This window comes from Macrobrachium nipponense, chromosome 2 (assembly GCF_015104395.2).
Source record: "Macrobrachium nipponense isolate FS-2020 chromosome 2, ASM1510439v2, whole genome shotgun sequence".
NCBI classification, from domain to species: domain Eukaryota; kingdom Metazoa; phylum Arthropoda; class Malacostraca; order Decapoda; family Palaemonidae; genus Macrobrachium; species Macrobrachium nipponense.
This window is the reverse complement of record NC_087201.1, coordinates 75,404,305-75,419,566: the sequence shown is the minus strand read 5'-3', so window position 1 is coordinate 75,419,566 and position 15,262 is coordinate 75,404,305. Positions and strand designations below refer to the sequence as shown.

The 15,262-nt window shown below is 45.3% G+C and overlaps 1 protein-coding gene and 1 long non-coding RNA gene across 5 annotated transcripts in view; one reads left to right on the top strand and one right to left on the bottom strand.

The window, feature by feature from the left end:
• The window catches only part of LOC135220669 (glutamate receptor 1-like), a 713,951-nt gene that overhangs the window by 91,739 nt on the left and 606,950 nt on the right, over positions 1-15,262 (top strand). The window lies entirely within an intron of this gene.
• Positions 1-15,262, bottom strand: part of LOC135220670 (uncharacterized) — a 108,719-nt gene that overhangs the window by 50,301 nt on the left and 43,156 nt on the right. For 2 of the 4 annotated variants that reach the window (XR_010315753.1, XR_010315754.1), the window contains exon 3: positions 14,585-14,722. This is a non-coding gene — a long non-coding RNA (uncharacterized LOC135220670). Of the gene's footprint in view, positions 1-5,812; positions 5,880-13,267; positions 14,723-15,262 lie in introns of those variants that run through there. The other 2 variants (XR_010315752.1, XR_010315751.1) reach the window with 2 other exon arrangements.

The following is a 15,262-nucleotide window of genomic DNA, read 5'->3' as shown; positions in this document are numbered from 1 at the left end:
TCCTTGGAAGCTCTGAAATTTCCAGCAGTAGCAGCGGGTAACATAGTTTCCCCTGACTCTAGCTAGATTATAGTAGAAGATTCAGTCCTCCTTTCTACCTGCCTCACCCAACAGTTCGTCTATTCCTGCCTTGTTCATTAATATTCACCTTGTGTCTTAGCTGCTTTATGATTGTATAGTGCCCCTTTTGTCTGGTTAGGGACACTCAAATCTAATTAACATAATGATCTCATAGATGTTATCCCCTTATTTTTATGCTAGGGGATACATCTTAGTACAATGGTTACGGGTTTTGTATATTAAGTCATATACATTCCTAAGATATATTATTTTATCATTGATCAAATATTTATATAAATTTATACTAATTGCTATTTCTATTTTTGATACATGTTGTTACACAGATTTATTATGATAGGTAAGCATTGTACCTATTTGATTTATGTAAATTACCTTGTATTATTTAACATAATTAGATTTAAGGGTAATTTTAAGCAATATTTCTGATTTTGTTTACTGTGTACTTGTATCTTTTTAGCAATTATATTCATTCTTTTAATTTTGTATCTTTTATTTGAGACCTATTTTGTTTTATTATATTTTATTTGCTTTGTTTACAATCTTGTGCTGTTTCTCTGGTACGATTCGCGCAAGCGACACGAGCTGAGCCCAGAAAAAGGTTTTGACGTAAGGAAAAATCTATTTCTGGCGATTGGCTCGTGTCGCCAGCGAAATACCCCCCCTACCCATCCCTTCGCTCAAGATTGTCTGCTAACTTCAGGATGGCCACTAGAGGCGCAGCAGTCGCAAGCATGGGATGGCGTAGTAGTAGTACGAGCTGCTCCCTCTGTGGACGGCTCCCCTCTTGGAGGGTTTTGTAGTGGGAGATTTCTATTGGCATTTGGCTCGTGGTAGTGGTCTCACTCGCCTAGTGTTCATACCGACACCCTCCTAGAGGGTGAGCGAGTCAGTTATACTGACCTTTTTCTTTATTTTATTTATTCTCTGGTATGTGTTAGTACATTTACCCTAGAAATAATAGATTAAAGGATATTTCGCTGGCGACACGAGCCATGCGCCCAGAAATAGATTTTTCCTTACGTCAAAATCCTTTTTTAGCGCTTTTTTTGACAAAAGCAGTGTCTCATTCGCAAAGGGCAGCCTTGTTATTCGCTCCCAGGTCTGACTTTCTGTTCCCTCGCAGTTGGTGAGGGACATTTCCCGTTCTCTGACGGAGAAAGCGACACAGGATCTTCTCCTTCAATCTTCCAGGAAGAAGAGACCAGTGATGGTGGGAGACAAGAACAAAGGTGTTTCTACGCCTCTCGGCCCTTTCGAGGAGGTCCTCCCTCTAGAGCTCCCACTAAAAGGAAAACGACTGAGAAGAGAGGTAGAGCCTCTTTCCGTCCCTTTAAAAGGGGAAAGTGAAGTGACGCTCCTCCAAACACCAGTAGGTGCCAGCTCCGGGGATTTGCGGAAGCCTGGACTCTCATAGATACAGACGCTTGGTCAATGTCTGGTTCATACAGAAAGGATACCTCATTCCTTTCCTGGACAATCTCCCCTGACGTCAACTCCGCGGGAATGTCCGCCAATTACAAGGACCCTGTGTTGAAAGATACTCTTCAACAAATGGTGGATCAAATGTGGGACAAGAGAGCAATAGAGCTAGTGCTGGATCAAAGCTCCCCAGGGTTTTACAATCGTCTTTTCTTGGTTGCGAAAGCCTCGGGGGGCTGGAGACCAGTTCTAGATGTCAGCGCTCTGAACAAGTTTGTTCAGAAACAGAAGTTCTCCATGGAGACTTCTGCATCAGTCCTTGCGGCTCTTCGCCAAGGGGATTGGATGGTGTCTCTGGATCTCCAGGATGCCTATTTTCACGTCCCGATCCATCCTTCGTCGAAGAAGTACCTCCGTTTCATGACGGGGGGAAGGATCTTCCAATTCAGAGCCTTATGTTTCGGCCTGTCTACGGCTCCCTCAGGTCTTCACGAGCCTTATGAAAAATGTGTGAGATGGCTTCACCTGAAAGGAATCGTATATCTCTATACCTAGACGACTGGCTCATCAGAGCAAAGTCAGAGAAACAGTGTTTGGAGGACCTTGCTGTGACACTAAACCTGATAAAGAACCTTAGGATTGCTCGTGAACCTCGAGAAGTCCCAACTGATCCCCAGCCAGAACTTGGTCTATCTGGGGATTCGGATGGATTCTCGGGGTTTCGAGTATTTCCTTCTCAAGAGAGACTAACGAGAGGCTTAGAGAAAGTCTCTCTCTTCTTAGGGAAGGAACGTACTTCGGCGAGGGAATGGTTTGAGCCTATTAGGCACTTTCTTTCCTCGCTTGAACAGTTCTTTCCTCTAGGAAGACTTCATCTCCGTCCGCTTCAGTTCTTCCTCAGAAGATCGTGGAACATGAAGACAGGACTTCTCCTCGACAGTTTTCCCATTCCAGTTTGGATGAAGCGCCACTTAGAACTGGTGGTTACTCCCACTGAAGGAAAACGAAGGGTTCTTCCCTAGAAATGCAGAACCCAAACCTTGCATTGTTTTCCGACGCGTCGGAAAAAGGTTGGGGAGCAACCTTGGGAAAGAGAGAGGTGTCAGGCACTTGGAATGCTCTTCAAGTGTCCTGGCACATAAACTGCAAAGAGCTGTTTGCCGTACACCTGGCCCTAAAGAGCTTCGAACCTTTAGTGAGGAACAAGATAGTCCAAGTGAATGCGGACAATACAACCGCCCTTGCATACATTCGAAGCAAGGAGGTACAAACTCGTATGCCCTATACGAGCTCGCAAGAGACCTGCTGTTGTGGACATCTCAAAGGAACATCTCTCTTTGACGAGGTTTGTTCAAGGAGTAAGGAACGTGAGAGCAGACAGGCTGAGCAGGAGGAACCAGGTCCTTCATACCGAATGGACCCTCCACTCAGAAGTTTGTCGGTTTCTCTGGTCTCTTTGGGGGACTCCTCATGTCGACCTCTTTGCCACGTTCCTCTCAAAAAGACTGGAAGTCTTTTGCTCAGTAGTAGAAGACCCCAGAGCTCTAACAGTAGACGCCTTCCTGCTAGATTGGTCTCATGTAGACGTTTACGCATTTCCCCCATTCAGATTCTGGGGCAAGTGCTCAGGAAGTTTGTGACATCAAAGGGGACGAAAATGACCCTGATAGCCCCCTTTTGGCCAGCTCAAGAGTGGTTCACGGAGGTACTGGAGTGGATGGTAGACTTCCCCAGATCCCTCCCACAAAGGAAGGATCTTCTCAGACACCACACTTCGAGAGGTTTCATCAAAACCTCCCACCCCGCTCTCGCTCTGACTGCCTTTCGACTATCGAAAGACTTGTCAGAGCGAGAGGCTTTTCTAGCAAAGCAGCAAGCTCGATCGCTAGAGCCCGGAGAACTTCCACTATCCGAGTTTACCAATCGAAGTGGGAAGTTTTTTAGAAAGGTGGTACAAGTCGAAGAAGTTGTCCTCCTCCAGTACCTCTGTAACAGAAATCGCTGATTTTCTGTTATTTTTGAGAGAGGAATCTCGTCTTTCCGTGGCCACGATAAAGGGCTATAGGAGTATGCTTTCGGCCGTCTTTAGGAATAGAGGCCTAGATTTGGGAATGATAGAGATCTACATGATCTGATTAGATCTTTTGAGACCAGGAAGTCTAAGATTACTTCTCCCCCTAACTGGAATCTCGATGTGGTACTGAAGTTCTTGTCCTCAGCGAGATTTGAACCCCTGCATTTGGCCTCGTTTCGTGACCTAACGAGAAAATGTTTGTTTCTTTTGTCACTGGCGACGGCTAAAAGAGTTAGTGAGCTGCACGCCCTTAGTGATAAAGTGGGTTTCAATCTAGATTCAGCCATCTGTTCATTCAAAGAATTATTCTTGGCGAAGAATGAAAATCCTTCGAATCCCTGGCCGAGAAACTTCGAAGTAAAAGGCTTATCGGGTCTCGTCGGCAGGGAATCGGAGAGGTCTCTTTGCCCAGTAAGGGCTTTAAAGTTTTACCTGCAGAAAAAGAAACAGTTGGGAGGTTCTAGACAAGGTCTCTGGTGCTCGGTGCCGCACAGGCGGCCAGTCACTTTCGTTCAGTAAGGAACTCTTGTGATATCTTTTATTAGATGAGTATCTTAAAATTTTTTTTGGAAAATTATTGTGTGCGTGTGCAATTTGGTTTGAGTTATGGTTGTTGTGAAGAGTTTGGGGATAACTTGGAGCAATTTTTAATACTAACATGGTGGTTAGGATCAGGTGGTCGGGATTGGTTGTGTGCTCCTTAATAAGGTGTGTTGTCATATAAGTGGATCAGCACCCATTGACAAAGTCCTTTCAGGCTCTGCCGGGTAAGTGGATAAGACCCCTTCGGCAGACCCACAAGAATTCTTGGCCATAGATCACATATCTCGCTAAAGTTTCTTGAGGTGATGCAGACTACGGGGCAAACACCCACGAAGTCTACCACCTATCAGGTAGGAACCAAGGTTTTATTTATACCTACAACATATGTTGTTTACCTGTCTATTCCAGAAGTAGCTGTCTCTTACCCTCCACCGAAGGGTGCCAATCAGCTATGTATATATCTGACAGGTAAGTTGATTGTATGAAAATGATATTGTTATGATACAATAAAGTTTCATACATACTTACCTGGCAGATATATACGATTAGGGCCCACCCAGCCTCCCCGCAAGGAGACAGGGGGAAGAGAAAATATATGATAGAAAACGGGAATGGTTCCTAGTCCTGCCGCCCAGGGCAGGCCGGTAGATCACCTGACCTACCTGTAGCGAGTGGCGCGAAATTTGAATTTCTGTCGGGGACGACGGAGTCTTAGCTATGTATATATCTGCCAGGTAAGTATGTATGAAACTTTATTGTATCATAACAATATCATAATTTTCACAAGTTTCTTATCCCTAACTCAAAGGTACTCATTTGGCTTATCTGTTCAATAAGAACTAAGGTTAAATCATGCAAATACTGTAATGGTACATTCTGAATGACTTTTAAAGGGAATGGCTCTTTCATGGGATGTATTTTGTGTGGGTATGACAGTCTGGTATGGGGGATGTAATGGAAGAGTCCTGCTGCCTTGTCTTAGTAAACATCCTCTTCCTGTCATGGCTTCATTTACTCACTGTTCAGACCACTTGATCACATTTACATTATGTTGCCTCTTGTTTCATCATATAGCCATAACTAAACTCTTGATATAATCCTAATAATCACCTTTGTGGACACTGTTCAAGTTCCTAATCTGGAAAGAAGGGACCTCCATGGTTTTGCTGGTATTGAATAAATCTGATGTTGTCTTGTTGTGTGCTCTAGTACCTCTGTGATCCTTGTCCCATTAAATTCCTGGACCTGTGTATTATCTAATTCTAACCTGTGTATTATCTAATTCTAAGAATGCGATTTAATTTTTTTATGAGGTCCATTTTTCTGATACTGAGGAACAGTACATTATATATAGAATAGTGCCCTCCAGGGGTAATTTGTACTTTAGCCTTCCTCTCTGGCCTAATTTTTGGCAAGGTATTGGTACTATAAACCAATGAAAGACCTTATCTAATGGTCAAAAACAGACAAATGATTTAACATCAAATGCAGATAAAACACACAGTGCAATTAACCAGTCATTCACCCAGTACCCTTATTCATTTTATTTAACCTGTTACAGCGTACAAATAAGTTGCCTTGTGGTAAATTTATGGTAGTTAATCTAACTAAACTACTGAACAGTACAAAGTAGCTTTGAAGTTCCCAACAGCGAAAGATGAAATTGCCATATATTTATGTAAATCCATATCTTACCTTTGTACATCTGAAGTGAAGTTTGTAGTCAATTCCACATCATCAAAACCATATAACCCGAGTGCCCCTACAATTTCAAAAGCACCAGTTACAGAACTACTGAAATAAAGCTGACAGTGAGATTGTTTGTTGAAGATGACAAAACCTTGAAAACTATTTTGCCGAAAACGTTGATTTCTTATACAATTGTGTGCACTAGTACTTGTGTACAGATTCTTATTACAACAGAAATTAACACACATTTTCCCATATTACTATTGCAATTATCCACCTTCTTTGAGATTTACTTGAGGACAGTGAATAAATTTGTTATTCACTTAAGGCTGTTATACAAAACCAATTCTGAGCAAAAATAGCATTGCTCAGTAAAGCGTCAGACTGAGATCTTTTTCCTGCTTGGTAAAGCATGAGTCATAACTTCTGTGCACCTCATCTGCATTCTTAATACAACTCAAGCATTTTGTAACATTATGTGCTAGTTGTTCATACGTGAACAAACCCTCGGTCTTAACAATAGGACAATTTCTAGCGCCTAGCTGGATCCGGTAAAAAAAGCAGATGAAAGCAAGGAATCTTGTGGTATCTGACAACGCATGCGTAGATGGGGTGAAGAGTGGTCAAACGCCGATCATCTACTCCAGTCTTTTTCTTTACTGCCTGGACGAGAGTTGGGTTTTTCCTTTCTTGGCCTTTTTCCCGGTTATTGGCCGTTTCGTTCCTTTAGTGTGTTTGTGTTTTTACCTAATATTATGGCTTCTTCTACTCCTTCTCGACGTCAGCGTTGGTGCCCCGGAATTCCTGGATTCCCGTGTTCTCGTTTCTTGGCTTCGTCAGCGACGGACCCTCACATCACGTGCAGTAGGTGTCGTCGTTCCAATTTTTGTACGATTACAAATCCTTGTACGGAATGCCGGGCATGGCCTTTGGAGCAGTGGAGGAAGTTTTAGGTAAGAGGGAACATCGGAGAGTCTCCACTCTTCCTTCTTGGGAGGGCTTCGCTCCTTTTCCTGATGTTTCGTCTTCCGCAGTAGTCAACCCCCATAGTAACGTTGCCTCTGCTTCTCCTTCCTTTTCTTCCATTGATTCGTTGATGGAAGTATCGGGAGGTCGCCAGGGTAATATTTGTAATGTAGTCCCCTCTTCCTTGGGAGTTTTTTCGATTCCTGAGAAGGGTTAGGTTTTTTCATCATTCTCTTCTCTTCCAGAGTTGGAGGTGTCCAAAATGGCGGTGATTTGGAAGACGCTTGGGCTAGGAGGTACCCCGTCCTTTGGGGGGGGGGGGGGGGGGGGGGGGGGTCCTGGGGGGGGGGGGGGGGGGGGGGGGGGGGGGGGGGGGGGGGGGGGGGGGGGGGGGATTGCTAGTGCATTTTGTGGAGGCTCGCACCCCCCCTCCCCAGTCCAGCCAGGCCATCCCCCCCTCCCAGCCTAGTCTCCACGGGTGGGAGCAGTCGGCCATCTTGTATTGCTCCGCTGGTGTCAGCCGCCTTTCTCGGAGTGATGCTGCGGGGTCAGCCCCGTTGTTGTCGTCACAGGACCCATCTTTGTGTATTCCTCCACCAGTGGCGTCTCTTTCCCCCTCACTCAGAGGGGAAGTCGTGATGTCACCACCGCTTGTGATGTCACTCTCATCGATGACATATCTCCCAGTCGCCTCCTCCAAGCCGTGACGTCATCTCTGCCGCCCAGTTCAAAACATCTCCCTTCCTTGTCTTCGGAGCCTTCTCTGGTACATCAGTCTGAGATCATATGCCAGGCAGTGCTTCAGAGGCTGGACTCTGTTATAGATGTGAAGTTGGCTGCCTTATCGGAAGGGAGGACTGATAGGAAACGCGTTGCTTCGTCCCCGATTTCCGAGAAGAGTGCGCATAAGAAGCTAGTGCTGTCTTCCTCTCCCTCTTCCCCCTCTACGCCTCGTATGCGTATTAAGCATTGGAAGGCTAAGGACTTTGCCCTTCCTTCGCCGCCGAGGGAGGAACAGCACGGACGTGTTCCCGAGAGTGCTGTGGTTTCGGGCAGTGTTAGTGATGTGTGTTCTGCAGGGGTTGCTTCGCCGCCGAATCTCGTACATGCATCCACCCCACCCCCCCACCCCATCCCTGCACATCGCGAGCGTGTTGCAACCTCCCCCGTCCGTGCACGTGATGGTAGTGCTCCTTCTTCTCCCAGGCTTGTTCGTCGCCGTAAAGATCTGAAGGCACCTGTCAAGTGGTCGAAGGTAGTGAGCACGGGGGTGGTGCAGCCGGAGTGTTTGCTTGCTTCCAAGTCTTCCACTATAAGGGATTCTCCGTCAATCTCGAGTGCTTGAGTTTCCCCCCATCTCACATACATACGGCCGCCACACCCGTGTCTGTTCATGGACGTCTGGAGTCACCTGTTGAGGCAAGTGATGTGCCTAATGTTACAGTGGGTCTGCCTCGGAGGCTGGTGCTTGGACCCAGCCCAGATAGGCTAGTAGGGGTTTCAGACTGTTTGCCTAATAACCCTTCTGTGAATTTTGGTGAAGAAAACGCATTAGAGGAGCCTACACATCCTTTTCGTCGCCGGTCACCGGTGCCAGAGCAGGAAGAAGGGGACATGCAGGAGTTTCTGTCTTCCTTTTTGGAGGTTGTTGATCTCATTCGTGGGTACAACAATTTGGAAAGTAGGACTCAGGCTCGGTCGTCTTACACTCTTTCTTGCTTGGAAGCCTTGGTGGGAGCTGCTCAGGACCCCAAATCATCTCTCCAGCTGCCATTGTCAGGGCACGTTCAGTCAGTCTTGCAGAAGGTTAACGCCTCTGTTTCTGACCGGGACGCTTCACTTCGCTCTAGAGGCTCCACCAAACTCCTACCCCCACCTCTCACAAGACATAAGAAGTACTATGCTACAAGCTCTGCGTTTTTGTTGTCACGCCACCTTAACCCAGACGTCATTCGCCTGAAGCTGAGTTTGACTTTGGAACGTGAAGTCAGTGGCTCCGTCCTTATCTCCGCAAGACGCCTTAGCTTTGGAATCTACGGCGTCCTCCATGTTGCAGACGGTTTCTTGGCTGGACCTCTGGTCTGTGGTGATTGCCAAGATAGCTTCTGACAGGTCCCTGATGGGTTGGCGGGTGCCGCCTCGCTTGCCAGTCTTTTGCAATCCGTGGGCAAGGCATTTTCTTATTTGGCTCACCTCAGTGCCAATTTATGGGCTAATCTTCTTCTGGTTAGGAGGGACGCGGCTTTGTCTAGGATGGAGAGGTCGCTCGACACCGAGTTTTTGCTGGCCTTGAAGAACGGTGATCTGTTATAATCTCAATTTTTGTTTCCACGGACCAAACTCGACAATGCGATAGACCGACTTCGGGCTGACACCAAGGACAGACTGGTGCACCAAGCCGTGTCTAAATCAGAGCCCCGCCCTCGGAGACGTTTGGCTCCCCCTCCTCCCCCGGGTCCAGCAGCAATCGAGATGATCGTCGCCTGGTAGGCCATCGAGGACCTCAAGTTTGGCAGGGCCTTCCTGTTCGACACAGCCCAAGTCTCAGGATCAATGCCCCTTTCGCTCTCATTCCTTTAAACCAAGAAGAGGCCCTAGGGGCAGAGGTCAAGGGGGCCGTCGGTAGGTTGGGCGCCTCTCCCTCTCCTGTGCCACGGGTGGGGGGTGCCTGGCTGGCCATTGGGCTAAGTGGCAGTGTTACGGGGCAGAGAAGTGGGTGGTAGGTGTCCTTCAGGTGGGATACCTGTTGCCATTTGACTTCTCTCCTCCTCTGTCGGACAAGCTGCAGCTCAGGAAAACGTATCCCCCAGATTCTCTGAAGTTCTTGGCCCTTCAGGAGGAAGTGCAGAAAATGCTGGACAAGGATGCGATAGAGGAAGTAGTGCGTCCGTCCCCGGGTTTTTACAGTCACATCTTGGTGCCCAAGGTGTTGGGAGTATGGAGGCCCGTGATCAATTTATCCACCTTGAATCGCTTCATCAGGAAGACATGGTTCAAGATGGAGACCCCGCGCTCGGTGTTGGCAGCCGTGAGGGAAGGCGACTTCATGCTGGCGATAGACTTGAAGGACGCTTACTTCCAAATCCCTGTTCATCCCATTTCCAGGAAGTTCCTTCGCTTCTCTCTGGCAGACATGATCTTCGAGTTCAAAGTCTTGTGCTTCGGGTTGACCACAGCCCTTCAAGTCTTCATAAGGGTCTTCTCTCTCGTGTCAAGTTGGGCCCATGCTCAGGGGATCCGTTTGCTGAGGTACCTCGACATTTGGTTGGTCTTGGCAGTTTCCAGGGAAAAGCTGCTGCAAGACAGGGATCGTCTTCTTTGGTTCTGTCTGGATTCTCTACCTGGGCATGGTTATCGATACAACAGTGGCGAGAGTTTTCCCGTCGAATCAGAGATTGGAGAAGTTGCGGGCTGTGGTGCGCAACTTCCTCAAAGTCGCATCAGTCAGTGGCAGGTTCTTCTGAGAGTATTATCTTCCCTGGAGAAGCTGGTCCCTCATGGGCGTCTTCATCTTCGGTCTCTGCAATGGAGACTGGGGGAATTATGGTATCCGGTGGGGGACTCCCCTGTTTATGGTCCCACAGTCTTTGGAAGTGAGAGAAGACCTTCGTTGGTGGTTGGACGACCAGAATCTATTGAAGGGCGTCCCTCTGCGCTCTCTCCCTCCGAACTTCCCTCGCAGGTTGGGGCGCACACTTAGGCGGCCTCATCGCTTCAGGCGTTTGGGGTTTAGAGGACAAGCAGCAGCATATCAACGACTTGGAGTTGAAGGCGGCTTTCCTGGGTCTGAAGGAGTTTCAGGGGATGGTAGAGGGTCACTCTGTCGTTCTCATGTTGGACAACACCACGGTGGTAGCCTACGTGAACAAACAGGGAGGCCTAGTTTCTCAGCAACTTCATGCCTTGACCGTCGAGCTTCACCAGTGGGCAATCAGCAATTCGGTAGAGCTCTCAGCCAGGTATATCCCAGGGAAGCAGAACGTGGTCGCAGACAACTCAGTCGCCGGGATCAGATCTTAGGCACAGAGTGGTCCTTTCATCAAGTGGTGGCGGACAGGCTTTTCCAGATTTGGGGGAGACCCATCCTGGACCTTTTCGGGACACGTTACAACAGGAAGCTGGTGTTCTGTTCAGTGGTCCCAGATCCCTTGGCATTGGCAGAAGACACATTCCAACATCCCTGGGACAACCTGGAGGTGTATGGCTTCCCTCCGTTTTGTTTGATCCGTCAGGTTCTGAACAGGCTGTTGGGTTCACAGGGTCTAAGAATGACACTGGTGGCCCCTCTGGAATGGTTTCCAGATCTGCTATCGTTGCTGTCGGAGATTCCGAGGGAGATTCCGCCTTGGCGGCATCTCCTGTGTCAGCCCCCATGCAGAAAGGTTCCACCAGTCAGTAGAGTCCCTGTCTCTTCACGGTTGGAGGCTATCAACTATCTCCTCTGAGAGAGAGGCTTTTCTCAGAAGTCAGCTGGGCACATGTCCAGCAGTCTTAGGGAGTCAACCTCCACAGTTTACCAAGGCAAATGGGCGATCTACTGTGATTGGTGTTGTAAACGGGGTTTTTCTCCACTCGCGACCTCTATTTAGCGAATAGCAGACTTTTTAATCTTCCTCAGAGAAGAGAAACGATTGTCTGTGTCTGCTATTAAAGGCTACAGGGCGGCTCTGAGTTTGGTGTCACGCCTGAAGAGTATCAACATCTTCTCTTCCTGGGAACTTTCACTGCTAGTTAAGGGGTTTGAGCAGTCGTCTTCTCCTAGAGAGCTCAAGCCCCCAACGTGGGATGTTTCCTTGGTGCTCAAGAGCTTGACTAAGAGTCCATATGAGCCCTTGTGCTGCTCATCTGATAGGAACCTGACGCTCAAGAGAGTTTTCCTTTTGGCTTTGGTATCTTCCAAAAGGGTAGGAGAGCTCCACGGTCTGAGTTATGAGGTGAAGCACACCAGGGGTTGGAAGTCAGTGTCCTTCAAATTTGTTCCGGAATTCGTGGCCAAGACCCAAAATCCCTTGGTGCATGATGACAGGTTCGCTTCGTTTTCCATTCCATCAGTGACTGACTTTGTGGGTGGTGATGCTCAAGAGCTTTTGTTGTGCCCTGTTTGGGCCCTGCGTTACTATCTTAAAAGGACTCGGCACCTTAGACCAGGCTGCCGCAGACTTTTTGTCAGTACAGGCCGTACAAAGAAAGAGGTATCTAAGAATACTATCTCTCTTTGGATACGGGAAGCCATCAGACAAGCATACGTACTTGACTCTTGATGATTCCATCACCACGTCTGTGCAGGCTAGAGCACATGACGTTAGGGGTATTGGTCCCTCTCTGGCTTTCAAAAAGAACTTGGCTGTACATAGAGTGCTGAGCAGTGGTACTTGGTTACGCCAGTCAACGTTCACCTCCTTCTATCTTAAGGATGTTGCCCACAGATCTATGGACATGTTTTCCCTGGGTCCTGTGGTGGCTGCCCAACAGGTTGTGTAACTCATAGTGGCCCTTAACGGGGCACCTTTGTATCTTACCTGAGATGATTGTGTGGATGAGAGAATGATTGAGTTGGCTGGCCTCCTTTCTCTTGTACCTTTCCTTCTTCCTTTGGGCAGTTTAGGGAATTGACATGTCATTTGCTGGACTGGTCTGATACAGGTGAGTGAGGTAGTCATACTGGTAGTGTGGTCGTGCAGTATACAATTTCTTACCCACTATTTAGTAGCATGGGCTCTGCTCCTGGGCAAGGAGGAGTCAGGAGTACTACAAACCCTAGCACCCTGGTTTGTTTTTGGACAGTCAAAGTGTCTCTTTGGTTCCCTATACAATGGTTATCACATATATCATTGTACGTCACTCAGGTTCTGAGTGGTTAGATTTTAGTGTATCTAGCTTCTCAACGGGCTTCAGTCCCTCTCTAAGGACTATTTCTTTTGAGAGCTGAACTGGCGGGTAGGCCCCCAGCCGGTCTATGATGTCTTATACCTCCCCCCAAGTATGAGTCTATCCCATTGTTATGAGAGAGGGTTTGTTCACATATGAACAAATGACAAATTTTCTAAGACAGTTTGTATTTTTCATAGCTACAAACCTGAGGTCTTAACGTTATACTGCCCGCCTCTAGCCGCCCCTCTTTTTGTTAAGCCTTCCTGAGTTGGGAAAGACTGGAGTAGATGATCGGCGTTTGACCACTCTTCACCTGATCTACGCATACATTGCCAGATACCACAAGATTCCTTGCCTTCATCTGCTTTTTTTCCCGGATCCAGCTAGGCGCTAGAAATTATCTTATTGTTAAGACCTCAGGTTTGTAGCTCTGAAATAAACAAATTGTCTTAGAAAATTTGTAATTTTTTGTTTAAAATCTTCCTGAATTTATGTTAAGGTATTTTTTTAGTATGATGCACAAATTCATCAAAATTGACTCACTGATTGGATTGGATTTTACACAAAATGTATCTAATTTGAGCCACAAAAAGAAAATTAACTGTACTATGGTACCTTCCAAAAGACTGAAATGGAAATATATGTAGTATAAAAAAATGTGTCCTTCAGTTTATGCATTGTGCACTGAAATTAAATGATAATCTCCATACACAGAACTCAACAGAGTTCCCTTGTCCTCTAAGAGCTTGTGATAATGACGTATACTGAACACTAAATATATTTTTGTGTGCAGTCAACTGATGGATGAGAAAAATGAGTTGTGATTCCCACAAATTTCTTACTGTGAATTCTCTTTCCTGAAGTCTTCTTTGGGTGTATTTTACAGCCATACAGCTCTCCCATTTTTTCATGTTTATGAATAAAACTGGTTGATTATGGATGAGTAATCATGAACAGGTAAGTTTTCTACATAAGTCAAAGCAGAATTAGGAGAAAACAATTATAAAAATTGGGAGTATGGCACTTTCAACAAAGCAGTTTGAAATTTATATCACATATTTAAGATTTTGTGTGTCTATGCTAAGTACAAACCTTTTTATATGCTGAATCATTGTTTTTGCGAGATATTGCAACTCGCAACATTTTTATCTGAATTGTGTGTGATTTCACACATAAACTTGAAGAAAAGTCCCCATTATCATCTCATGTTAATGACCCACTTCTTATGACAGGCATTTTTTTTTCTACCTATGTATGTATTTCATAAACAATTATGTGGGCTATCCTGACGTTTATGCCACTCTGAATACATGGCTTTGTCAACATCAAAATCATGCTTTTGAGCCAAAATCTTGTTTGTAATATCTGTCATTGCTATAATGATTGATAAAACACATGAATTTTCATATGAAATCATAATGCATATGCAGCAGGTAACACACTAATAAAGTAACATCATACATGACCCAAAAATTATTGGTTAACATTTAAAGAGTTGAGTGCTGAAAAGATATTTGTCCCGAGACAACCAGCACTAATGCTTTCAATGATATACTTTCCAATTATGGCAAGACTTTTGATAATGACCATAGTAATAGTAAAAATACGGATAATAAAAATGGTCAATATGATAATGTTTAAGTAATTAGTATTACAGTACAGTATCATGAATCTGGATTGGAAAGAAGTACAATAAGAAGCTATAGCAGTTAGCAGCTGAGAAAACCTTACCTCACATTATCTCCCAACTTTACAATTAAACCTTAGTTGCTATTTTTGAGCCATTTCTTGGGGGGGAAGCATAGGGTCACTAAAATATATTTATCTATTGTAGTGACATAATGTGGCACCAAAAACTAATTCCAAAAATACATTGACACATCAAACTTTTGCTCTAGATAAAAGATAACTCCAAACCTCAAAACAATTAGAATAGTTTACCTTTTTAGAGTTTTCTTTGGCTTTAAAGATAGTAGGTACAGCATCCCTTTCCAAAAAAGATCAGTGGTATTTCCTAATACAGGAATCTGGAGGTTCACAACACACTGCAAAAGTATGTCTTCTCTGTTTCATGGAAGTCTGTAATAAGTACAGTATTTTTAGGATTAACTGGGAAACTGATGTAAGACAAAAACAACTCTTTTGATAAAGTTTAAATGTTATAATCTTTAGGAAACTACTGTAGTTTTAACTGAGTATATTGTATACAATGGTAGTACTTCACTTTTACACAAGTGTGATAGAATGAACACTTTGCTGTTTTAAGTAAAAATATACATACCTATCTCAAACTGTTTTAAGTCACAATATACATACCTATCTCAAATAGTGACAACACAATTCATATACTGTACAGCATTATATACAATGCATAACTGACTTACAGCAGATTTTATAGCGCAGTAACTTGATGTTGCATTAAGTTATGGCAATAACAGCAAGAATTAGCATCAAGTTAATGGCACTTACTGCGCTGTAACTTGATGCAACATCAAGTTACTGTGCCATAAGCACTGTTAAAGTGCATTAGACCTACCATTAAACTCAAAATGAAGTTTTCATAATAAAACTAATAGTATTGTAATACTTACCTGAACACCTGACCAGCCCAAACTACTT